This window comes from Chrysochloris asiatica, unplaced genomic scaffold, assembly GCF_000296735.1.
Source record: "Chrysochloris asiatica unplaced genomic scaffold, ChrAsi1.0 scaffold00180, whole genome shotgun sequence".
NCBI classification, from domain to species: Eukaryota; Metazoa; Chordata; class Mammalia; order Afrosoricida; family Chrysochloridae; genus Chrysochloris; species Chrysochloris asiatica.
The window spans coordinates 5,810,918-5,837,605 of NW_006408698.1; the positions used below are offsets into that span (position 1 = coordinate 5,810,918).

At 38.3% G+C, this 26,688-nt stretch overlaps 1 protein-coding gene across 1 annotated transcript in view; it reads left to right on the forward strand.

Annotated features, from left to right (window-relative positions):
• DIAPH2 (diaphanous-related formin 2) overlaps positions 1–26,688 on the forward strand; it is a 1,391,152-nt gene that overhangs the window by 1,257,279 nt on the left and 107,185 nt on the right. The gene's annotated exons all lie outside the window — the stretch shown is intronic.

Here is a 26,688-nt window from a genome sequence, read left to right on the forward strand (position 1 = left end):
GGGACGGATTTAAATGAAATAGAAAACTAATATAAACCAGAAAGAAAATGAAGAGAATCCCAGTGGTAAGAATGAATGAATCATAAACACAGAGGACTGGCATAATGATCCAACAACAATTTTTTAAGTTTTTATTTTGAATTAAGTGATAGTTTACATGGGAGAACATTAGCTTTACATTCATCCTATTGTATTTCCCAAGAACAATTATTTTTATAGAAAAACAAGCTAACATGTCATGGGTCTAATTGTATGCTTTCCAATTAGCTTCAAAAATTTTTTGCCCTTTTTCAAAATTGGGTCAGCTGGGCCAGGTTAGGCTCATATTACACTGAAGAATTCTAATATCCAGCACATTTGTACAACTGCAGCTTAATGACTCATGTGTATAATGATGATCCTGAGGCCGCGTAATGCTCCAAGGGACCTTCTGACCCATCAAAAAATATTTCTATCATTTTCCACCTCGCTTCACTTTAACTGTATTTTCTATTCGAATTCTTGGCATATGGGGAATATGTTTTTGATCATATCTTTGGTAATTATCTGCAAATAAGTAGAAGTTCATCACAGCACTTCATTTCTTAGCTATGTCACAAGGAGATAATACTGTAATGAGAAAAACTCTGCATTGTTGTCCTGTCTTCCCTGATGTTTTCTTCTTTAATGTTTTTCGGGGATAGGGATTCTTATTTTTCGGATGCAATGTGGAATATATAGCCTGGCACAATTCCAGGCTGCCCTGCCCAATTGTTGACCATCTTGATCCAACAGTGCTTTTAAAAGCACATGCTATGAAAACGGATTATTTTACCTTCTGCTGCCTTAAAATTCTGATAAAGTATGAGAGTAAAGTAAGAGTACAAGAGTAAAAGTCAGCTGCCAGGCAAGCAGCCTAGGTCTGTTTTCTAACATCTGTGAGAATTTCTGTGATAAGTCATTCTTACTGGAGCTGTCTTTATGAAGCACATCCTGTATTTACTGTTTCTTTCACATGCACAGTGACAGCAATGAACCTAATTGATTGTACTTGGTCAGTTTTTTTCAGAAATGATGCAAGGTTTAAGAGAGAAAAGAAACCCCAAATCTGAAAATTCCTTCTTTAACCCTGGACATTTTTTTACAATAGAAAGAGCTACTATACTAATCGGAAATTCTGGAGGGATGAATGTTCCCACAGGACAAACTTGAGACCGTCACATTCTTTCTCACAACCTTTAACCAGATTATTATGTGGGCGCTGAAGGGTGAATCGTGAATAAACTGATAGCACTATAAACCATATCACATGGTTGTAATAAACATGTCAGTAAAGGCCACATGGCTGTAATAAACACAGGTCAGAATTGTGATTCAGTCAAATACCAGGAGATTCTTCATGTACTGTCTCCTAATTGGAAATCTAGAGTATCAGGTACAAACTGATTTTCCCCATCAGTTTAAACATCTATAAACAATTATTTCTTTAAAAGCTCTACAAGGATAGTTGGTTTATGATCCCTACATTGTGGAGCCAGGTCTCTGTGATTGATGTTGCACTTTCTTTTCTGTGTCATGCCTGCTTTGGACTCATCATCATTATGGGGCATGACACCAGTCATGTTAGGCCACGCTGCTGACAATGTTAACTTCCAACAGGGAGCAGTTACCAAGGAAAGGGTGTTCATCACCCTATAATCTAGGGGGGAATTCCCAAGACTCAGAAGTCACATCAGCCAAGGCAACAGAACAAAAGGCAGCATTTAAATAGGATTATAAACATCCTAGATGATTCAGATTTGCCTTTGACTGATGGAAAACAAGAATTGGAGAAACTCCTTTGTGTAAATGAGCATCATGGAGTCTTCAGTAATGGTTAATAGCTTCATCCCATTTTGAATCCATTTTGATGCCATGTAAACAATGAACATATGCAGTGCATAATAAAGGTCAATTTGCCATAGTGATCACTGAAGCAATGAAGGTAGGGCTTTCTGTTTTGTTTTTTATAAACTCATCAAATCTAGAACATTCTAGCTTATGTTTTCAAGATGTTGTGGGATTGAAAAAATATGTGCATCTCTTAAACCCTCAATGAACAACAGCCAATTCCACACCTGCACTGATATATTGAAAATGTCAAATAATTTGTATGAAATGTAGTTTCACTAATAAGGTTTCCAGTTTGTCACTGTCCTTCCAATTTATCAGAGTCTGAATGGATTGTTGAGTTGATGTGATTCTGTGTATCTGCTGGTTCTCTCTTATTTTATGGACTGTATTACTTTGATTTTGAAGTCCTGGTGTGGTGCTGTAGGATAAGTACTGGACTACAAACCTTAAGGCTGGCAGTTCAAACCCACCAGCTGCCCCATGGAAACCATATACCGGGTCGTTATGAGTCAGAGGTCACTCGATGACACTTAACAACATAGTTAACAATGAGCTTTGCAAGATTTGTCTTGATTACATAGTTTTGTTTACCTCATAGCAGTAACAGTGGCATTTGTATGTTGCTAAACCTTGACCAATGAATTCAGCATTTTCATCCAAAAAAAGAGAGCATTCTTGATTTTCAGCATAATGTTTCTGCACACCCAAGTGACATTTTTACATAAGTGAACTAGAAGGAAATAAAATTATAACCTTAACATGTGCCATAACTCACTTTGGTTTATAGTTGTCTAAAAAGCATAGATATGTGTTCTTGTTGTTAGGTGCTATCTACTCTGTTCTGACTCAGCAATCCTATTTACAACAGAATGATGACTACATGTTTATCCAAGAGTTCCAAAATTGCCTCTCTAATTCAAGTCATTAGAATAAATTTCCACATATAATTCATTTCAGCTCGTCTTCATTTAATTCCTGCCCAGGAGTCAGCTCAAATGCCATGCTCTTTGGCCACTCCAGCTTTCTTCCTTTGAGTCCTTGTAATCCTGACTAGCATTAGGAGTCCTAGGGTGGCACTGTAGGATAAGCACTGGACTGCAAGGTCAGTTTGACCCACAAGGTTGGCAGTTCAAACTCACCACTTCTCTTTGGAAACCCTATACAGGGTTGCTATGATTCCATGATTCCAAACCCACTCAATAACACTTAACAACAAAAGAGCAACAAGCATTAGTCCTGGTGTGGCACTGTGTGATAAAGCACTGGACCTCAAGGTCGGTTTGAACCATAAGATCGGCAGTTCAAATGCAACCACTTCTTGAAAACCTGCTTATAGTAGAACTCATCTTGAGGTGATTACATTATATTTGATTTAATTTCATTATGGGAGATTACTGTATCTTAACTGACAAACCACTGAGAATTCTAGTCCAGTCAAGCTGACACAAAACCGTAACAATTACACCAATCCACATCAAACCCGCTGCTATTAAGTTGATTCTGACTTATATGACCCTGTATAGGGTTTCTGAGACTGAAAATCTTTTCAAGAGCAGACAGCCTCATCTTTCTCCCATAGAGCTGCTGGTGGGTTTGAACTGCAGATAGATACAGCAAATTTTTTAACAAAACATCCAACTCTTTGAAGATGTGGATAGAATACTAGGGGTAGTTTGAGGAAAGCTGGGAGAAGGAGAGAATGAACCATTGAGTTGAGTGACTTATGTTGCCTCCACTGTACATCAGAGTAGAACTGTGCATCATAAGGTTTTCAGTGACTGAATTCTCAGAAGTAGGTCACCAGTCCTTTCTTCTGAAATACCTTTGGGTGGACTTGAACTGCCAGCGTATTGATTAACATCTAGGAAAGTAAACCACTTGTACAACCCAGGGACTGTAAGGGGCTGAAAGAAGGGGCGAAAAGTCAAGTGAAAGGAATTCTGGAAGTAGAAAGACTGGGATTTGTAGAGCCAACCAATACCTAAGTGGCAAAGTTCAACTTTCGCTACCTTTTCTCCAGCCTAACTCCACTCACCCAAATCAGTTTTCTGTTGTGGCACCCACCTACACCCACTCCAACCCATCACTAAATCCCAAATCAAACCAGTTGCTGTCAAGTCAATTCCAACTCCTGGTGTCCTCATGTTTTCTAGCATAGAACTACTCCATTTGGATCTTCCTTTTCTGTAATATTTATGGTAGCATTTCAACAGACTTATTTTTCTATGGCACTACTGGTGGGTTTGAAGTATCACTCTTTCGGTTAGTATTTGAGTACAAACTGTTAGCACCACTTAAGGACTTAAACCATCACTAAAACCAAAAACCATTGCAGTCGACTCAACTCCAGCTCATAGTGACCCTATAGAACTGCTCCTTAGTGTCTTTGAGATTGTGATCTTTATGGAAACAGATTGCCGCATCATTCTCCTCTAGAGAAGTAAGTGGATTGGAACCAGTTTTTGGTTAGCAGGCAAACACTTAACCATTGGAGCATCTTAAGCCATCACTAAAAACTCATTGCCAGAGAATTGATTTCAACTCACAGCAGCCCTATATCGGGTTCCCAAGACTGTAAATTGTTATGGGAGCACACGGCCTTATTGTTCTCCTGTGGAGCACCTGGTAGGTTTGAACTGCCAACCTTGTCATTTAGAGGCCCAACACTTAATCTTAAGCCATCACTGTTGTTGTTGTGTTAAGTGCCATCAAGTCGGTTTCAATTCATGGCAACCCTGTATAGGATTTCTGAGGAACAGCTGGTGAGTTTGAACCACCAACCTTATGGTTATCCTACAGCACACATCACTACTACCAAGTAATTCCCTATAGTTTCTTCTGTTAAATATTCAACATTAGAAGTAGATGAGGACCAGATCTGAAAAGAATCAAGCAAACACATGATCTTTTATTTAAATTTTGTTCCACTGGTCAAAACTGCCTATTTTCTTATTATCATGTACACTTCATAGATACTACATCCAAATCTGTGCTGTATTAAGAAACCGCTCATTTCTCATTCCTTACTAAGACTTAGGGCTGACAAAATGGGAGCTTAAAATTCAGTAATGGAGAATCTTCATTGTCAGTGAAGGAAATTAAAACATAATACTGTATTGTACTGATTTACTTTCAGTTTCTTGACCTTTGTCAAGACTAATGAGATTACACACCTAGTATAGACAATGAATGAAAGTTAAAATAGACCTGCCTAATTTACATTGTTAGGGATTCTGTAAAATGGAGAGTTAACTTAGCAAACCTGCATGTGCTCTCTTTAATTATACTTTCTGCTGTCCACCCTATTCACTCATATGTATGAGTAATAAATAAGAACTCCTTATATGAGTTAAAGAAACAAGCATAGGGAGCCATAGTTTGGTTATCTGAGTGCAGATAGCACACATCCAGCAAAGTTTATATTTTACGGAACTTAAAGTTTCCTTTGGAAGAGACTAGAGTACTGGGTAGAAAGAGCTCTGGTGTCACAATGGTTTAGTGCTCAGCTGCTGACAGAAACGTTGGAGGTTCAACCCTACCAATTGCTCCAGTGTAGAAAACTGGTAAGCTGCGCCTGTAAATATTACAGCCTATGTGGTATCGTGAATTACTTAATATGGCCCTCTAGCTATATAGTCTTTGTGATTCCCACACAATGAGTGGGTGGAAATATGCAAAGAAGGTCATGTCACCCACCAATGGGATTGAACAGCCTGTCAATAATGTAAATAAGGTGGATGAAACCCTGGTGGGAGTGTTGTTGTTGTTAAGTACCGACTCATAGTGACCCTGCACAGGGTTTCCAAGTCTGCAAATCTTTACAGGAGCAGAAAGCCTCATCTTTCTCCCACAGAACAGCTAGTAGTTTTGAACTGCTGACACTGAGGTTAGCAGCCCAATTCGTAACCACTCCGCTACCAGAGCTCCTTCTGGTGGGAATGGGATAATACAAATAAGGTATATGGAACCCTTGTAGGGAATTGGTCAATTCTGCCATCCTACTAGTCTTATAAAGAGAGCCAATCCCAGAGCAGAGTAGACCTCACCACTACCAAGAAAAAGAGCCAGTAGTGGACCCAAGGCTCCTGTGCTGACAACCTTCTGGACCCCAGGAGACAGAGAGAGATGCAACATTGGAGTAGTGAGCAGCATCTGGACACACAGTAGAATTCAGCAGCAGAGAAAAGATAGCAGTAGAAAGGGGAGCCCAACATGATATGTCTGAAATGGGCTTCCCAGCCCACTGAGTTAGGCAGCTACAGAGGACATGCCAACTTAAGGAGTGCTAGAGTCCCACACCTTTGATCAGAAGGCTTGATGGCAGAGTGGGGTGCCTCTGGGCACTTACCAGCAGAGCTGAAAGAGCTTTGTAACACTTGCTTGGGCAGAGGCCAAGTCAAGAGCTAATGGCTGAGAAGAGCCTATCCTGGGGGTGGCTAAGAGGAGTGCTGAAAGACTGAGTGGAGCTGGGAGAGATGTCCTGCACTGAAGAAAATAGAACTTACTTATATGTTTCCTGCTCCTAATCCAAAGTTGTAGCCTGTTGTTCCTGATCCTAGTAAACCCCATAACTGAGCATGGTTTGTGAGTTCTGTGTGGTCACTACAGTTAAATATCAAACCCAGCAGAGAAGTAGAGAGCTCTGTGGGAGGGACAACTTATTGCAGAATTGGTGAAAAGGTGGAAGAGGTGAGGTATGTTTGATCACCTTATAGGAATCAACCCTTGGCTGATAATTATTGGAATTCTCCCTCTTCCGCCTTGTGAAATTAAGCAATGAGGTTAGACTCCTCTAAACCATTTTTCACCACCTAGGATTCCTAGTGAGGAAGTTCGCCTTTGTTCTACTGGGTCACTATGTGTTGACACAAAGGCACACAACAACAAGAGTGCCTGGATAATGATGAAGAATAATTTGTTTTCACTTTTTATTGTGAATTGAGTGAAGGTTTACAGAGTAGATCATCAGTTTACCATTCAACAAATCATTTAATTACAAACAGAATTTACCTCTCTTCACTTGAACTCTTACGCTCCTCCCCGGTCTCCTGCTACCTTCATCTTTCCTCGGCCAACATTCCTCTTGTTGTATATTGCCTGCACCATCACCCATGTAAACATGTGTCTACTCTCTAACCTGTGAATAAACCCCAGCGCCCTGTAACCATCACAGAATGTGTCTTTTATCAAGAAAACCTTTGGTTGACTTTTTACAACAGTGGTTTTATACAATCTTTGTCCTTTTGTGATTGACTAATTTCATTCAGCATAATGTCTTCCAGGAAAATAAAGCAAAACAACAATCTTTTTAATGTATCTTTAGCCCAGTACTTGTTTCTGTGCAGAGCAATCTTTCATAATACTGGTTTGAACCTGGCCCTTTCCCTTATATAGGAACAATAGAATGGATTTCTAACTTTGGAAAGGTTCTAAATGGTTAAACTATACTTCTGAAGGATCACACTCATGCATGTAAAATAACCCAGAAGGCCCTGAATGTACTAATGAGATAGTTTCAGTTCAAGGTTAAAGAGTATCTCAGGACAATAGGCTCAGGAAGTCCTTGAGTGTCAGCTGCTCCTGTAATTATATGTTTTTAGGTGTTGTTTTGTTTTTTGTCATTTGAGATTTTGTTCCATATTTTCCTCCCATCCTATCAAGATCACTTTATTGTGACCCTGATCAGAATGGTAGTGGTAGCATTCTATTTTATCAAAGCTTTATTAGTAGAACTGACAGAAGGAGATAAATCTTTTTCATATAGATCATAAAGTCAATAGCTTCATGAACATATAGTTCTAAAAAATTAAAGGAGTTAAAGACCTAGCATAAAGATATGTTGAAAAATCGGGATGGAGAAGAAGCTACAGATCAGTTTAATATTTTATTAATACCTACTGGAAAACATATTACAAAAAACAGCAACCTTCTGCTTGTCTGTGCGTGTGTATATATGTCTGTGAGTCCTGGTGTGGTGCTGTATATAAGCACTGACTGCTATCCACAAGTCAGAGGTTTACACCCATCAATTGTTCCTTGTTGTTGTTGTTAAGTGCCGTTGAGTTGATCCCGACCCATAGCGACCCTGTATAGGGTTTCCGAGGAGCAGCTGGTGAGCTTGAACTGCCGACCTTGCAGGCCAAATGGCTTTGCAGTCTGGCACGTTAATCCACAGCGCCACACCAGGACTCCTCAGCTGCTCCTTAGAAACCCTATATAAGGTCACTATGAGTTGGAACCAACTTGATGGCACTTAATATGTGTATATGTGCCATGCGTATATACATATATGTTCCATGCATATATACATGTACACACATAACTATACTTGTATATGCATGCAGTCTTACACACACACACACACACACACACACAGAAAGGAGCTTCAAAAAGTTAGTGGAAAAATGCCATTATGTTCTCATTCTATTTTTCCATGAATTTTTGAAACCCTCTCCTATATTTATCCCCTCATATCCACAAAGTTTTCCCTCAGCTTATTGTTAGGTGCCATCGAATCGGTTCCTACTCATAATGACCCTGTGCACAACAGAATGAAACACTGTCTGGTCCTGCGCCATATTCACAATTGCAGTTGTTTGTGCCCATTGTTGCAACCACTATATCATTCCATCTTGTTGGGGGTTTTCCTCTTTTTCTCTGACCTTCCAACTTTATTCAGTATGATGTCCTTCTTCAGGGACTGGTCCTTCCTAACAGCATGTCCAAAGAACAAGAAAGTTTCTCTCTTCTAAGGAAAACTCTAGCTGTACTTCTTCCAAGATGGATGTGCATGCTCTTCTGGCAGTATATGGTACTTTCAGTATTCTTTGTAAACACAATTGGTTTTACTAAGGTCTTCCTTATTCATTATTCAAATTTCACATGCATGTAAGGTAATTGAAAATACCATGGCTTGGGTCAGGTGGACCTTAGATCTAAAAGCGACCTCTTTGCTCTTGATCACTTTAAAGAGGTCTCGTGCAACAGATTTGCCTATTGCAATATGTTGTTTGATATCTTGACTGAATGCTGCTTCCTTGAGTGTTGATAGTAGATCCAAACAAAATGAAGTGTTTGACAACTGATATTTAAAATATCGGTGCCATAGCTTCCAGTATCACAGCCACCCACAAGCCACCAAAGTTTGAAAAACTGACAGACAGATGAGTGCTGGTTTCTCTCAGTAGTGTTCATTTTATCTAGCTAGTTTCTCAAGCTGTGGATTAGAGCCTGTCTTAAAATACAATGAAAGTAGCTTCAGTTCTTAAATGAGCTAGGAAACTCTCCATTGAAAAAAAAAAAAAAATACAAGATTTTCCAGGAAACTCTTCTTTTAACATCCTCTCCCTTTCCTCCCTTCCTATTTCTAAAGCTTGTCTCTCTTGCTGATGATAATAACTGCATATCTTCTAGCTTCCCCAGTGCTAGCAGCTGTAATAATAAATCCTTGAGAATCCATGAAGCAAGTTTGTTCAGTCAGCCCACAGAATTCCTGATGCCAACTCAGTTTCTAATCTTCCTGAAGAGTGACTCATACCTCAAAGGTAATTTCGGATGTAAAATGGCTTTCCAAATCTACATAAATAATTTCTGGATTATTTGCCATTTTAAATTAGCCATGCCACCGTTCCTCTCCATTAGCCTAGATAATTGAGAGTTGGCTATATATTACCTGATAACTATAAAAAGAATTGAACATTCTGAACAGTATAATTTGATGGCTTGCAATTTGTTGCCAAAGCCAGGCCAGGCCACTTCATTATTACTTACAATGGTATACAGATGGGCCCCTATTTAAGCAAACCCATGCACTGGAAATATTATTATACAGAGTTGGTAAAGTAAGAAGATGACTTTTTTTTTCCCTCCTCCTACATTAAAAGGAGTCCTGTTGTGGTACTGTAGGATAATGAACTGGATCGCAAGGTAAGTTTGAACCACAGGGTCAGCAGTTCAAGCTCACCTGCCACTCCTTGGAAACCCTATGTTGTTGTTGTTAAGTGCCGTCGAGTCGGTTCCGACCCATAGAGACCCTGTATAAGGTTTCCAAGGAGCAGCTGGTGAACTTGAACTGCCGACCCTATACAGGGTCGCTATGAGTCGGAACCGACTCAACAGCACTTAACAACAACAAACATTAAAAGGGTAATCACTGTAGGGTTACTTTAGTTAGTCATCTCTTGAGTCCATTTAAGACATCTTTTTTCTCACCCATTCCCAGGTTAAAAAAAAAAAAAAAATAGAATTTATAGTTAATTTTCCTAGAGAAAATATCTTGAAAGCCACCTGGTTACACAAGAATGATTAGAAGACTGCTACTTATTGCCACATATTGTTCACTAGCTCTGTGTTCTGGTGTTTCCTTTAAAATGCTCAGATGCTTTTAAAATAATTTTAAATGCTTAAGGGAATAGTAGAGTCAGTGCATAACACCTTAGAAGCTGAGGAAGTATACCTGTGCCTGTGATTGATAAGGATGTCTGTAATTTGCAATGGAGGTTACTGTTTAAATGGTGACCCAGATATCCATCTGTCAAACTTTGTCAAATAGCTTATTTGTTATTCATTTTTCTGCAGCCCTTAGACTGTTTTTTGTTCTTTCCACACATTCCTCCTCTCCCGTTCCCCAATGTTCCATTCTAAAAGTGAATCAAGAAATTCACCTAGCAAATCTGGATAACAAGAATGCTATTTAGTTTTACTTTAATCTTGGCTCTCCTTAGACCTTCTTTTATTCTTAGTCTTTTCCAATTGAAATAAAAAGGATGTTTGATGTATGTGAAGGCTATGTTCTATGTTTTCTTTACTTTCTTTTTTTAAGGATACTGTTAAAATTGTACAACTTCAAAGAGTTGCCAAATGTTACAATTTCAAAAATGTTTTATCTTGTTTCCCTTTAAACTTTCTGTTGCTCTGTGTAGTCCCAGTGTTGTCTGAAGACAGTGAATTTTATATTCAGCATTCATCTCTGTGTTCCACATGTACAGTTACAACTTCTTTCACAAAATAATAGGACCTTTGTAAAAATGGTTATTCAGAGCTGGTTTATTTCTAATGAAATTTTTTCAATCATGATTTCAAAGTATTTTCACATTTTCATACATATTAATGTCCCTCCATGCATCATTTAGATAGGAATTGAATACGTGTTTATTGCCTCCTAATTAGATACCTACCTTGGATCCATTGGACTAGGTTTTTATCCCTGATTGAAATTTGAGAAGGGTTAATGATAATTCAGTTTTTCTCTTCCCATCTATTGTGAACTTGATTCCTTCCTTCTACTCTTCTTTCTTTTTTCCCTTCTTTTCTCTCTACACACACTCTTCACTTAGCAACATGAGTAGGTTCCAAATATCAAGCTGTTATGTGAAAGTCAGCATTATAAGAAAATGAAGGCTGGATCCTATCACATCACATAATGGAAGATGACTACATCATTACATAATTGCCAAATCACATCATTACATAACTGACAAACCACTGAGAATCATAGCGTAGCCAAGTCTTGCACATAACTTTAATCATCACAGCCAGTGTTACTCTCACTTCACACCTTAGCATTCCTTACTGACAGACGTATGTCATTAAAGTGCAGATAGTCAGATAGTACATCTTTTACCATTGTAAATACAAAATGTCAGATAACGAGATAGTTGATAAATAAAGAGTAGGTATGTGCATTAATGTATTTAGCTTTCATTTAGTTCCCTGAAAAAGTTCAGGTAGTTTACAACAAAAAGCCATTAAAGTAAGATTAAAAGTTAAAGGGAAATTTTTAGACAGCTATTCCAGATACATAAATTAAGGATGGATACTGTTATTGAGTAATACTTTTAGCTCAGAGCTTTGTGGAAGCAAGACAGAAAGGAAAACATGATATATTTCATGGTGTGCATTATGAAACAAAACCAAAGCCAAAGGCAAAGAACATGTCTTCAATAAGCAATTTTAGAGGTGATCCAAAAATGTACTGAATATTTGCTTAACTAATCAACTAGCCACTTTCATATTACCTTTGCCTGTGTTTACTTGTAAAGCTCAATCAAATATCATTGCATTTGTGAAATACATTTGCAAATGGTACATAAGATAATGTATATTATTAAATAAGTCCTTTTCCCACACCTTACTCCCCTTCTTCCATATATACATTTCTTTCTTTGCTCACTCCCAAACTTAAGTGACTTGTGATGGATCTGGAACAGGTCAAAATTAATTTAGTTCTATGAGTTATAAAGGACTTCTGGTTGGGCTGCTAATCTTAGTCAGCTGTTCGAAACTACCAGGTATTCCACAGGAGAAAGATGAGACTTTCTTCTCCTGTAAAGATTTATAGCCTCGTAAACCCTATTCAGGATTGCTATGAGTCAGAACTGACTCCACGGCACACCACCACCACCACCACCACCACCACCACCACGAGTTATAAAATCTCAATTCTACTTGCGTGCATGTTATACATTTCTGTCTTTTCAAATTGTAAGTAATTTAAAATATACAGCAAATGTTGACACTAGAACTATTTGACTAAAAAGCCTATTTTGAAGGAGTTTGTGATTATGATTAGTAACTACTTACATATCTTCCAATAGAAGTTATTTGTTTATCGATCCTGGAATCATAGAAATTTTAAGGTAAGAAATTATCTTATTTATAAATTATCATTTACCCTTTCCTTCCTTTTACGTCAAAGTTAGGAACTTATGCAACTTTACATACCTAGTTAGTAGAGTAGTTGGAACTAGAACTCACATCCTTTCATGACAGATGTAGTATTTTTTTTTTATTATTATTATTATTCTATACTTCAATTTCCTTTTTAGAGTTTCAGGATTATGTATGCATTCAAACTGCCATTTCGTTTCCATATGTGATAAACCTTACCTTCACTTAATCATGTCTTTCTTTATATAGAATTTGTATTCCTGTGGTTCTCTGTTAACTTTTTATTTTAAGTCTCATAAAGAAATTATCGAAATGGTTGATTAATGAATCTTTGATGCATTAAATCAGCAAGTACTTCTCAAATATGTAGTTCATAATTTGAGGTCCATTAAATTAAAAATCACGACTATTCAAAATGAGCTCTTTCATTAGCCTAATTCTTTATTTTAAATAGGGAAATCCAGAAAGTGGGTTTTATTGCTAATTTAGTTGCAATATGGCTCAGATGGTTGTGCGCTTGACAACTAGCTGAAAGGTGGTTGGCAGTATGAACCCACTTAGAGTAGCCTTGGAAGTCAGGCCTGGCAAGCTGCTTCCAGAAGGTCACAGCCTTAGTGTTGCTAGACACACACAGGGTTGCCATGATTAGGAATCATCTGGATGATGAATAACAATGGCAACATGCCTGTTAGGTAACTGGGAACCTTATTTCTTCTCAGAGTAATTAGTAAGGTTCTGTCTGTTCTTGCTTTTATTAGGAGAAGGAGAACCATCACCATATTACCACAAGCAGTAAATACTTATGTCACTTCCATAAACACATTCACACACTACCACAAACAGTAGATCTACGAAGGGGTTTTAAAAAGTTTGTGGAAAAGTTTCATTATCTTTTCATTTCATTTTTCCACATACGTTTTGAAGCCCCTTCATATTTACAACTTTACCATGAACGGATATCCCCTGCCCTATGGCAGGAATAAATGAAAATTTTGTTTGTTCACCACTAAACAGACTTCCCAATAGTCCGTCTGGGTACAAGCAGCAGTCCTGAACTGAGTACTGAGGGTGCAAGAAAGTGAAGTTAGTGACTGCAAATACAAAAATCGAAGAATTTTTTATAATGCACTTTACATAAAAAATTCAGGCTGGGCTTATCTACTATATTATGTAAGTTAATGCTATTTCCTTTCATGCTTTTGGAGATCCCAGAAAAGGGAATCTCACTGAGTCAGTCTCAAAATGTATTTCCAAACAATGACCATTCATTTCAGCCTAGAAGCAAAGAGAATACCTGTTTTATAAAACTTTTGGTCGTACTGCCTGATGAACTTTGAAATCAAATCAGTAGAAAATGTCAGTGTTTTTTTGTTTTTTTTTGCTTTGTCCCTTGGCACTTCCTTACTCCTTCTACCCACATCCTCAATATTTTTAAAACCAGATAGAAGCAACTAGAAACCAATGAGGAGTGGACATTCTTATTTCCCTGACAGTGATCTAGAATACTCCTTTCTCCTAATATATATAGAAATTCATTTTAAAGGATTCTAACTAACCTCAGAGACAAGCCTGAGATAATGACCAAGATTAAATGGACTGAACATCTCACTTATATCAATTCCAATTCATAGTCCTATTTTATTTAAGTGGTTATCTTTGTCCTTTGAAATTCCAATTAGTCAAAGGATGCTAGTATTGATAATAATAAAGCCTGCTAAAGGAAAGGGAAATTATTTTTCCCCTCTCCAAAACTTATAAGGGTTCATTTTGTGGAAGCTGGATCACGGCATAATTCCTCCAGCCCACTCCACATCTTTGCGCAATCTTTTTTGAGGGACCAAAGGAAGAAAAAAAAAAAAAAAAGAACTGGGAAAGAACTCAGTAAATTCAGGGCAATTTCAAAACCAGATTTGCTCATTAAAATTATCACTTGAAATAAAAAACCGCTATTGCTTCCATTTTATCATTCTTCATGACCCATTTAATTTCTATCTTTTAAGCTGCTTTAAAAATGTTTTAAGACATTATTATTATACTTTCACCAAATTATTTAGTTCCTAAATTCATATTTTATATTGTGTTTAATAAAGCTACCATTTTTGTATTAGAACTGTGAATCACCTTGATTTAAATAGAAAGGCTAAAACATATCCATATCCCTATTCTCTTTACCCCCTGTTGTTGGGTGTTAGGTGCCACCAAGTCAGTTCCTACTTACAGCAACCCCACGCACAACAAACAAAACACTGCCTGGTCCTGTGCCATCCTCACAATTGCTATGTTTGAAACCATTGTTGCAGCCATTGTGTCAGTCCATCTCATTGAGGGTCTTCCTCTCTTTTGCTGACCATCCATTTTACCAAGCATGATGCCCGTCACCAGGGACTGGTTCCTCTTGACAGCATTTCCAAAGTGTGTGAGAAGAAATTTCACCATTCTTGCTTGATTGGAGCACCCAGGCTATACTTTTTTCAAGACAAATTTGTTTGTTCTTCTGGCCGTGTATGATACTTACAATATTATTTACCAACATAATATTTCAGATGCATGAATCCTCCTACAGTCTTCCTTATTCATTGTCGAACTTTAACATGGAAATGAGACGATTAAAAATACCATGACTTGGGTCAGGGGCACCTCAGCACTCAAAATGATCCTATTTGCTCTGTAACGATTTAAAGAGGTTTTTGAAGCAGATTTGTCCAGTGCAATATGTCTTTTGGTTTTTTTCCATTGAGGTATTTTATTTGTATATATTACATCCCAAGAAAAAGACTCCCAGGATTTTCTCTCCTGTGTGATTTTGTCAGCGATGCCAGCTGAGGTCCTCAGTACAATGAAACCAAATTGAGGTGATGGGAATAGGCTATTCTGCCACTTTTCTAAGTCTTTGATTTGCAAATCAAGGACTAATCACATCACACTTGTTTATCATGCTTGTGAGGTTTACAACTATTTTCCCAGCTCTGGGATCATTAATGATTTCAAATTTGCCCATGTAATCATGCTTCGTTATCACAGTCAGAAACCAGACAGTGACTTTGGAGCACAGCGGGATAAGAACCTGGCATTTGCTTCTCTTGGCATTGTTGAGACTCTTAAAAGCGTTGGCCAGGACGTTCATGGACACCATTATGGTGACTCGGAAAAATGGCGGAAAGAGGAAGGGGAGGGGCGAGCACAGGGATCATTCATGTCTTGATTTCTCAACTGCTGCTTTCATGAATATTGATTGTGGATTCAAGTAAAATGAAGTCTTTGATAACTTTTCCTTTTATCCTGATGTTATTTATTGGTCCAGTTGTGAAGATTTAAATTTCTTTACATACTGAAGGGTATAGTCTTTGATCTTCATCAGTATTTCAAGTCCTCTTTGCTTCAGTCAAGCAAAATTGTGTCTTCTGCAAATTTCAGATTGTCAGTGATCTACCTCCTTCATGATGGAATGTTGTTATCCATATAATTCAATTGCTCAGATGATTTGCTTAGCATACAGACAGAATATCTATATGGTGATGGGATACAACGTTGTTAAACACCTTTCCGGATTGTATACCATTCAGTATCTCCTTTTTCTGTTTGAACAGCTGCCTCTTGGTGTATGTACAGGTTCTTCATGAGCACAATTAAGTGTTCTGGAATTCCCATTCTTCACATTGTTATCCATAGATTGTTTTGGTCCCCACAGTCAAGTGCCTTTGCCCCATACCCTACTTTATTTTTCCTAGCCTGACCTTTACCTTCTGCATGTTTAGTTGTTCATCATTTGTTTCCTCCTACTCCTCAACTGAAGTGTGAGTCCTGTGAAGGAAGACACCATTCTAGTTATCCAGAGTATCACCACTGTCTAGACTTGCTGTTGTTAAATGCTGTGGAGTCAGTTTCTACTCATAGCAGCCCTACACAGGGTTTCCAGGGTGCAACTAGTGGGTTTGAACCGTCGACCTTGTGATTCTCAGGCCAGTGCTTACCCTACAGCATTACACCAGGAGTCCATTATGTAAGCGAGTACCTGGCAAATAGGAGGGAGGCTTCCAAAGTTCTTGGAAAATTTCCATTATCTTTTAATTTCATCCTTCCATGAAATTTTTTAAGTTCCCTCACACTTCACATAGTTGTTGTTGTTAACTGCCGTTGAGTTGGTTCCAACCCATATTGACCCTGTTTGGGGTTTCCAAGGAGCAGCTGGTGAGCTTGAACTGCCAACCTTGCAGTACAAACCGACTTTGCAGTACAGCACATTAACCCACAGTACTACACCAGGAATGTATATTTATAGTAGATGCTCAATATTTGTTTAAAGATTATTATTCATGAATTATACAGCTTGTCTATTTCAAATGCCTCGATGAATATTTTTCTAACTTGAGAAATCTCCTAAACTGAAAAGTTACTGTATATTCAGTTGCCATTTGAGTACATTCAAGATAGTCCTCCAGGTGCCATGCCATAATACAAATGGCTTAAGTGCTTTCCATATACCTTAATATTTTACTTAACAATATGTAGTCTTCATTTTAACATACATTCATCTATTCAAGAAATATTCTTTGAGAACTTACAGTCAGCTAGATACATGCCCAGAAAGAGACACACAGGTAATTATGATATTGTTATAGCTCTGTTAGAACACAACTCTCCTCCCCAACACACAGAAAACATCAGAATCTCTAATCTCTTGATAGTTGTTTTTTTTGAAAACTTTTTAGTGTGAATTGAGTGGAAGTTTATAGACAAGATCATCAGCATCCATTAAACACATCAGTCTCAATGATTGCAATCTCCTCCATGCAACAACAGTTATCCTGCTTCCTCCCTGTGGTTCCTGTTTGCATGACACCTACCTTCGCATTCCTTCTCAACTTTGTTCTTAGGTAAATTTTGCCTTTTTGATTTTGAATGATTGACCATTCCATGGTGAGCAGACCTTACTAGTGTCCCCCTTATATACCCACTATCTATTGCTTGACTGAACATTGGGCCACAAGGGTTGAGTTCCTTTGCAGACCTGAGGAGTGGTCCAGGGAGGGCCATTATCTCTGGTTCCTCCAGTCGTGTTCTGACCAGTAAGCCCGGGTTTTTTTTCCTTTTTAATAAGTTTGAGTTTTGTTTCACATTTTCCTTCTAATGTTCTAATGTGATCTGTTTTATAGAGCAGTTGGTAGTGCTAGCCGGCACCACCTGGTTCTCATTTCAGAGTCTTGGAGACTGATGTTCACATGTTCCATTAGTTCACTGAACTAACTGATTCCAAGCCTCTTCAGTTCTCATCACTCTTCTTCCTTCTGCCCATGGAGTGACCCATAGCCATGCCTCAGATGGCTGCCCATGAGCTTTTATGATGTAGAACATTGTCTTTGTGGACTATGTTATGCCAATTGAGCCCCCAGGTCCAGCAACTCATTGCCTTAAGATGTTTGATAATACCTGAGAACTTTTCATCATTTTGCCTGCTGTGTATGCTCCACCACAGTCATAGTTGTATTTGCAAGAAAGAGATGGTGTGTCTCCAAAAAATTTTAGTGTTAGTGTAATTTTGTTTGTGTGGTTGGTTGGTTGTTATTGTTTTTTGTGTGTGTGGGTTTATTTATGGTACTATACTTTTCCTGATACTTCTCTATTTCTCCTGTCATCAACATTTCTTTTTCACTCTGCACATTAAATACTGTTGTTTACCAAGGTTTCACCTTTAGCGTCTGTTCTCACTCTCCATGAGATTCTCTCTGCATCATGTTAGCCACTTTCATTCCTTGAATGTGTCACCTCTGTGCCAACCTATCATTGTCCTATTTCAATCTCTCCTCATCCTTTGCTGAGACTACTGCAATACTTTTTTAGCCTTCCAGCTTCCAGTTTTGTTCCCCTTCAAATATACCCATTCTTTCATAACTTCACTCACTGTGTCCTTCTGTCTGGACTGCTATCCGTCATTCTCTCTACCTGAACACTCCTGCTCGTCCTCCACAACTCAGTTTGTTCAAGAACAAGACAAGAATGCCCACTCTCACCACTGCTACTTAACATTGTACTAGAAGTTTTAGTAGAGCAATTATACCAGACAAAGAAATGAGGCACCCAAACTTAAAGAAGTAAACCTATCAGCAGAAAACAAGATATTATTGATAGAAAATCTCAAAGAATCCACATGAAAGCTACTGGATTTAATAAATGAATTCAATAAAGAGGCAGGATAAAAGATCAACACACAAAACTTAGTTGTGTTTTTATATACCAGCAATGAACAATCTTAAACAGGAAATCAAGAAAACAATTTCATTTCTAATTGCATGTAAAGGATTAAAATGCATAGGAATAAATTTAACCAGGGATGTGAAAGCATTGTGCATTGAAAAGTATAAAACTTTGCTGAAAAAAATATAAATAAATGGAAAGACATTCTACTCCTAGGTTCTACACCCCAAACACTTGAAAGCAAGAAATCAAACATACTTGCACACTACTGTTCATTGCACCATTATTCACAATAGCTAAAAGGTTGTTGTTAAGTGCCATCAAGTTGGATCCAACCCTATGTAGAACAGAATGAAACACCATCTGTTTCTGTACCATCTTCACAATTGCTGTTATGCTTGACCCATTGTTGCTACCACTATACCAATCTATCTCCTTGGTGGGGGGGGGGGTTCCCTCTTTTTCTCTGTCCTTCCACTTTACCAAGCATGATGTCCTTCTCTAGGGACTGGTCACTCCTGACAGTATGCCTAAAGTATGAGAGATGAAGTCTGATCATCTTGGCTTCTAAGGAGCATTCTGGTTGTAATTCTTCCAACAAAGATTTGTTGGTTCTTCTGGCAGTCCATGGTACTTTGAATATCAATACTTCTATAGTCTTCCTTATTCATTGTCAAACTTTTACATGCATATGAGGGTATTTAAAAACCATGTTTTGGGACAGGAGCACCTTAGTCCTCAAACTGACATCTTGAGCACTTTAAAGAGGTCTCCTGTAGCACATTTGCATAATGTGATGTGTCCTTTGATTTCTTGACTGCTGCTTAGATGAGTGTTGATGGTGAATCCAAGAAAAGGGAAGTCTTTGACAACTGCAGTCTTCTCTCAATTTATCATGTTGTTTATTGGTCCAGTGGTGAGGATTTTTTGTTTTGTTTACATTGAGGTACAACCCATACTGAAGGCTAAAAGGTAAAAACAACTGTCATATTGATTGTTGTTGATAAGTGCTGTCAAGTCAGCTCTGACTCATAGCGACCCTCTATAGGGTTTCTGAGGAGTGGCTGGTAAACTTGAACCACTGACCTCACGGTTCAAACCGACCTTGCAGCCCAGTGCATTAACCCACAGCACCACAACAGGATTAGGGGGGAGAAAACCAAAACATAAAAGAGCTGTAATCTACCACCACACCCATAGGCTCATGTTTTAGTACCTTTTCATTTGACTTTGCAAAGATGATGCAGAGAATATCTGGGCCTAGATAAACAGACTGTATTTTGAACATTTTGACAGAAACTCTTCTTTACTCATGGCTTGGCTTTTTGTATAACACTTGACTGTGGAACTAATTTACATGACTGCCATAAATGAAAAATACTTCTTAGTTCCTACTTCAGATATAACTGACCTTGATCAATGTCAGCAAACCAGGCCTCTGGCAATGACTTCACAGTTTGTCCATAGAAGTTCATCTTTAGACAACGAAAGCCCAGACTGGCAGGTTGAGTTAGTATCAATGGAGCCTTGTCAAAGCTGTTTCCCAACAAAAATGACCTGAAGCAGGAGTGTGTATTTTTCTCTAAGAAAGCTGTTCTTCCCTTGAGCAGTTTGTAGCCTCCACAAATGTCTTTGAAACAGTCGTGCAGAGGTTGCTTTATACAGATGATTGTGATGCTGAACATGAGGCTGATTTGAATGGTTATCTGAGAGTAACCCATCAGGGGGAAGGATAAAATGCTACTGTTTTTGAAGTCTTAGAATGGAACCTCTTTTTTTCAAATCCACGAGATCTAAAAGTATTGGATCAGGCCATTTGAGAAGCATGACAAATGAAAGGCACTGTTATCATATCCATTTGTCACTTTTTAATGAAAAACCTAAGTATAGACATTGAATGTTATGTAATGTTTAGTATCCATCCTACCAAACCCCATTACAAGGCTGAGTATGTCTTCACTCTGAAGCATGCTACTCCTTGTACCTTTCCACGCCTAACAGTGATGAGCCCAGTCACCTCAGTTCAGACCCTTTGACTCAAGTTTCTCATTGATCTCCTGGAGCCAGTAAATCAACATTGTAGATTTTATCACTACAAACTGTTATACTTGTGGGGATGTTTTAATTCTCTTATTTGGACACTGTTACTTCTTAGACCTTTGCTAGCCTAACACTCCCACTGTACTTTTTTGTCTTTCCATGTTATATATTGTTGTATTCAAATTTTCTCTCTTGATCTTATTTCTGGCACTATCCAACTATGACTCTGCTGTCAGCCATTTATTTCAGCACTGTTAGTTCTTTATTGTGGCTGGCTTTGCAATCCTGAACCCAGTAATAGCTATAGTCCATTTTCTCATCTATTTGTTACCCAGGTAATTAATCCTTCTAGGAAATAGTACACAACAATAGTATGCCCACTGCTAGTTTAACAAAAATTTATAATGCATTAGATAGAATTTTGAAAACAAAATATCTGTTTTGTTCTGAGTACATCTATTTGGTTCTGAGACACTGTGATTACTGTAATTATGGAAAAGTTTCTTTAACCAGAATACTTAACTGGATTCTTACACATTGAAAATTACTTTAAAAGATTAAAGATGGAGTGTTTATTGAACAGGCAGGATTTTTTTAAAGATTTACATGAGTTCATACCCTCCTCGGAAACCCTATACAGAGTCGCTCTGAGTCAGAACTGACCCAATGGCACGTAACAACAACAACAAATTTGATAGGAGTCCTGGTGTGATGATGTAGGCTGAGCACTGGACCACAAGCTTGGTTTGAACTGCAAGGTGTGTGGTTCAAATCTATCAGTTTTTCCTCAGAAATCCTATTCAGGGTCGCTATGAGTCAGAACTAACCAGATGGGACTTAACAACAACAATCTGATAGAATTGTTGGAGGAGTATAATTGAAAACTAGGAAGAAAAATGTAGGTTGGGACTTCATCATCGTAAACTTTCCCCCTGCATGATTAAGAGCAACATACCAGCATGTGTTTTTCAAATGCCAGCAGTCCCCATCTTACAAATGGCTTGTAGACAGATGTAGGGCATATTATCATTTGAATCCTGATTACTCAAGTGGGGAAACATTGTTTGGATGTCAGTTGTTTGGTATCCAGAAAGCATTTTCCCACTGAAGCAATGTTATCAATGGTGGTTGGATTCCCTCTAGATAAGCAGTAATGTCAATGAAATACGATACATTTACAGTGAAACACTAGCCAACATTTTTGTGGTACGAATTAATAAACAAAAGCAATAACTTTGAATTTAAAATGTTATATTTTTCATATGGATGGTGGTTCTTGAGAAAAAGCAGGCTTAATTAAAAGTGGATGAAGAAATAGACAAATAATTGTGTGAAGTCTCAGAATAGGACTCACAAACATTTTAAAAGTCATTAAATCACATGCGCTCTTTATCAAGTCTAATTGAATTTTAAAATCTTGTTATATCCATTTTTTAGTGGGATTTCTATACTATGATTAAGGTCAGTTTTTCACGAGTAATCAAAGTATAAAAAGGGTGGAAGATGGAGATACTTTGATGTGGTGCCAGAGGAAGTTTTTGAGAAGAGAAGACTGATAGCTGTACAAATGTGACAGATAAAATAACCGACACTGTGTTCTTTAGCAATTCACATACATCACCATCCACAGGAGAAGGGTTCAAACCTGCTTGGGCAGTTCTCAGTCTAACTTTTATATACAAATCTGTGAACAGGAAAACTGAAAAAAAGTTAGAATCGTTAAGTTGTTGTTGTTAAATGCCATCAAGTTAGTTCCGACCCATAGTGACCCTGTATAGGGTTTCCGAGGAGAGGCTGGTGAGCTTGAATTGCCGATTTTGCTGTTCAAATGGCTTTGCATTCTGGTGCATTAACCCTCAGTGCCACAGAAAGTAGAGTGTGACTTATTTGCTTTCTTTTCGCCTGTAGTATGCAGTGAGGGAAGGAATGTTGGGAGTAGGCTGCCTTGAGTGTAAAAATAAAATTAAAAGAAAAATTAGAGTGAGATGCAGAAACATAACTTTCCATTTTGTTATACTTTCTAAATAGTGTATATTGTGTTGGTGTGTTGGAGCGAATTCAGTCATGTTTTCTCAGGGATTGAGTTTTGTTTGAATGAAGCTTCATGCCAGGAACCATGGATTAGCTTGGCTTTAGTCAAATTATATAGGTGTGATAGCTTACCCTCAGTAACATTAATTGAGCTGTGAGTGATGAAAACAGATGAAGATCGCCTTATAGTATGATTACTCTGGAGAAGAAGAGGAGAGACAATAGAGGAAACAGAAGTAATCTGGATAATTCTGTTTGCTGCTTACTAGCTGATGTCCATACATGTAAATAACAAGTATTTCTTGACTACCTCCTGTGTGACAAACACTGTGCTACGTGCTGGGAATGCACTTAGGGAAAGAGTGCTGAAAACACCGTGGCAAATATAATACTGCCTCTGCCCTCATATGGCTTGCATATAGATAAGTAAACAGGAAGGTATAATGAATTGTGGAGGTTCTACATATTAAGGGCATATGTAGAAAAATTACCTAGTTCCATTTTTTTGAAATTCGGAAAGACTTCCTACAGTCTTCTATTCTGATACCAGAAAGAAAGGCTGGAATGAAATAGGAAGAGAAATACGGAGAGGTGAGAGACAAATATTCCTAGCAAAAGAAATTATGTTTAAGACTCTGTCATTTGACAAAGAGCCTGGAAAAGGGACTGAAAAATATAAAATTAGTCAAGGAAGAATTTCAACTTCTGGAAATGATGTAGTAGTACCTTATGACAGAACAGTATTCTAACAAGAATATCTACATTAGCCATCTAAAACACAAACACAACAATATAGATTGGGAAGCTTCCAAGGCAGTCAAGCCTTAAAAAGTCAACATCAGGAATAAGTACAACAGAGAAGTTAGCTATATTGTCTTTTGGGGCATTTGCCAATTTTTGTTTTATGATGAGAGGTTCAAATCCCAGGAGAAGTCTACCATTGAGACACAGAAAAGTCAGTAGAGGTCTCAGTTGTTTCACAGGACTGGGGAGAAAAAAACAATTTTTTTTTAACTTGGGGGTGTCAGTTCAGACCTTTTTTTTTAAACTTTTTTTGTGAATTGAGTGATAGTTTACATGGGACAACATCGATTTTACACTCATACTATCGTATTTTGTTTGACTGTAATGATTACAATCCCCTCCATGCACCATCATTTAACAGATTTGCCTCTATTCTCCCTCTTCTTCTTCTTCTTTTTTTTTTTTTTTTATATACACAGAACCACACAGGAATATATAATTGATTAAACAACCAAAGGGCACATTTTGCAAGCCAGCCTCCTGGCCACTAGCAACCAACCTTATTCTTTCCATGAGTCTAGAGTCCTCAGCTGTTCTATCTCTCCATGCCATCACCTCTTCCTCCACCTCTGGTATTAATGTTTCTCTGGTTAGGATCCCATGTTCCACTCATGCTCTTCTCTCTTGACAGTCCTAGGGTCCTATGTTTCTGGAATGTGAGATTAACTACTGTCCCCTTTTTGTTATACAAATTCTACCTCTACAGTTGTGACAATCGCAATTAGTCATAATCACAATTACTCACTATTGAATCAAAAGAATCCTATCCCCATCTCCTTTCACCAGACTCATCTAGACAAGATGAAAACTATTCATTGGGGATTCTACCTTTCCACTGCTTGCTGGGAAGCTAAACTGCCTCTAAACCAGCCACTTCATGCCTTTATAACATACCCATTGTAGGTAGCCAGTGTCTAAGTTCCCTTCCCTATCAACCCTGTGCACTGAGGGTTGATCCTTGATGCGAAGATGTTGGTATTCTGAGCTACTACATCCATAAGTAAAGGTTGTGGTTGTTGTTATGTGCCATGGAGTTGGTTCCAACTCATAACGACCCTGTTCAGGGTTTCTGAGGCTGTAAATTACTACGGGAGCAGAAAGCCTCATCTTTCTCCCGTGGAACACCTGGTAGTTTAGAACTGCTGACCCTGAGTTTAGCAGCCCAATTTGTAACCACTACACTAAAGTCCATCAAATTATAGCAATTTACACTTGCTTCCATTATCAAACGTCTTGATCTTTCTCTAATCGAGTTCTGATCCCCAAGCCATCCAAGCTAGGTCAAATGGGAACTATCTGCAAGTTTGGGCGTTCTTGTGTGCCTGCCTTCTCTCACTTCACTGGATGCTTCACTCTCAGCTCTAGCCCACCGTGGCTAGGTCAGTGTCAGTTTGGGAGACTTGGGAACTTCTGAATTCAGACCAACCAGCCCTTCCTCTTCTCTCTCTCATTTCAAAGTTGATAGGAGTCTATGGAACATGGTTGAACTCAGCCCATGTCTTCATTACTCCTCCCCCCCTCACACACACACACCCCTACACACACTTTCACTGACAAGTAGACCAATGTGGTCACCAGTGAGCTTACATGCCTGCTTGTGTGTTCCCTTTGAGTTTGAGTCTTGGAAGGGGCTTTATCAGCCAATTCTTGAGGGTCCCAAATCTTGAAGATAAGAGATGAGTAAAGGAGTGAACTTGGCATTCAGTAGTTTTCTTTCTCTCAATACATTTGCCAATTTTTTTCACTGTGCAAAGCCTGAAAAATCCTAAGTAACCAAACAGAAAGTGGCTTGAAAGAAAAGTGGGATTTCCCTCAGTCTCATTGCACTGAAGAAACCAAAAGTAAAGTTCAGGAGCTTCCACGGAGAAGAGGCCCTCAGAAGCATTCAGGATTTCATTTGGGCCCTTGATAGGGATCGGAGTGAACCAGAACCCTTAAAAGACTGAAACTCAACCTTTAATAAGGTTAGAGTGATCTATCCCTACTCTAACCCAAACCAAACCTACTGCCTTCGAGTCAATTCCAACTCATAGCGACCCTATAGGGGAGAGTAGAACTGCCCCATATGGTTTCCTAGCAGACTGTCACATCTTTATCACATGGAGCCATTGGTGGGTTTGAACTACTGAACTTTTGGTTAGTAGCCAAGTACTAAACTACTGTACCATGAGGACTTGGGCTCCTGGTTGTTAAGTGCCGCTGAGTTGGTTCCGACCCATAGGGACACCCTGTATAGGGTTTCTGAGGGGCAGCTGGTGAGCTTGAAGTGGCTGACCTTGCGGTTCAAACCACCTTTGCAGTCTAGTGATTAATCCACAGTGCCACACCAGGACTCTGTGATGAAATTAGACTGAGAGAAAAAAAAAAAAAAGCAGACAATAGAAATAACCATACAATTGATCCATATATTGGCATTCTTTAACATAGCCTACAAAATTGCTGCGGTTTAAAAATTACTATGATTAATATGTTCAATAAAATAGCTGACAAGCTGTAGAATTCCACCAGGGAGCTGAAATCCTTTTTTGTTGTTGTTGTTTTGTAATTTGAAAGACTATTCAGAGGAGGAGGAGGAGGAAGGTACCATAAAAATTAATGAAGAATATTTCTAGGAGAGTAGTTGATAATGATTGATGCTTCAAAGAGGCCAAGTAAAAAAAAAAAGACTTCTAAGTCTTTTGGATTTAGTAACAAGGAAGGTAAATATCAAGAAGTTCTTTGGATTTTAGAACAAAGAAGTTCCGGTGACTATGGATGCAAATAGTTTCAGTCAGGTAGTGAGTTAAAGAAGCCATGATTGATGAAGGCTATATATTTGATGTGAGTTGGGAAGATGGCTGTTAAAACATGGAAGGCTGGATGAGCTTAAAGTTGTGGTTCATGAATTTATAAATGGCATCAAGCTACATAGTTCTGTAAGTTTATCTAGTAACACTCATCAATTTTGGTAGAAGCAAAAGGATCAGTTAGACTATTAGGTTGACTCAGAGTTGGGGTTTTGTCAGAAAAGTTTAGCAGAAGTACAATGGAGCAGAGAAATTGAAGTATTAACAAGAGAGAGGCTAAACATGTTTTTAAAAA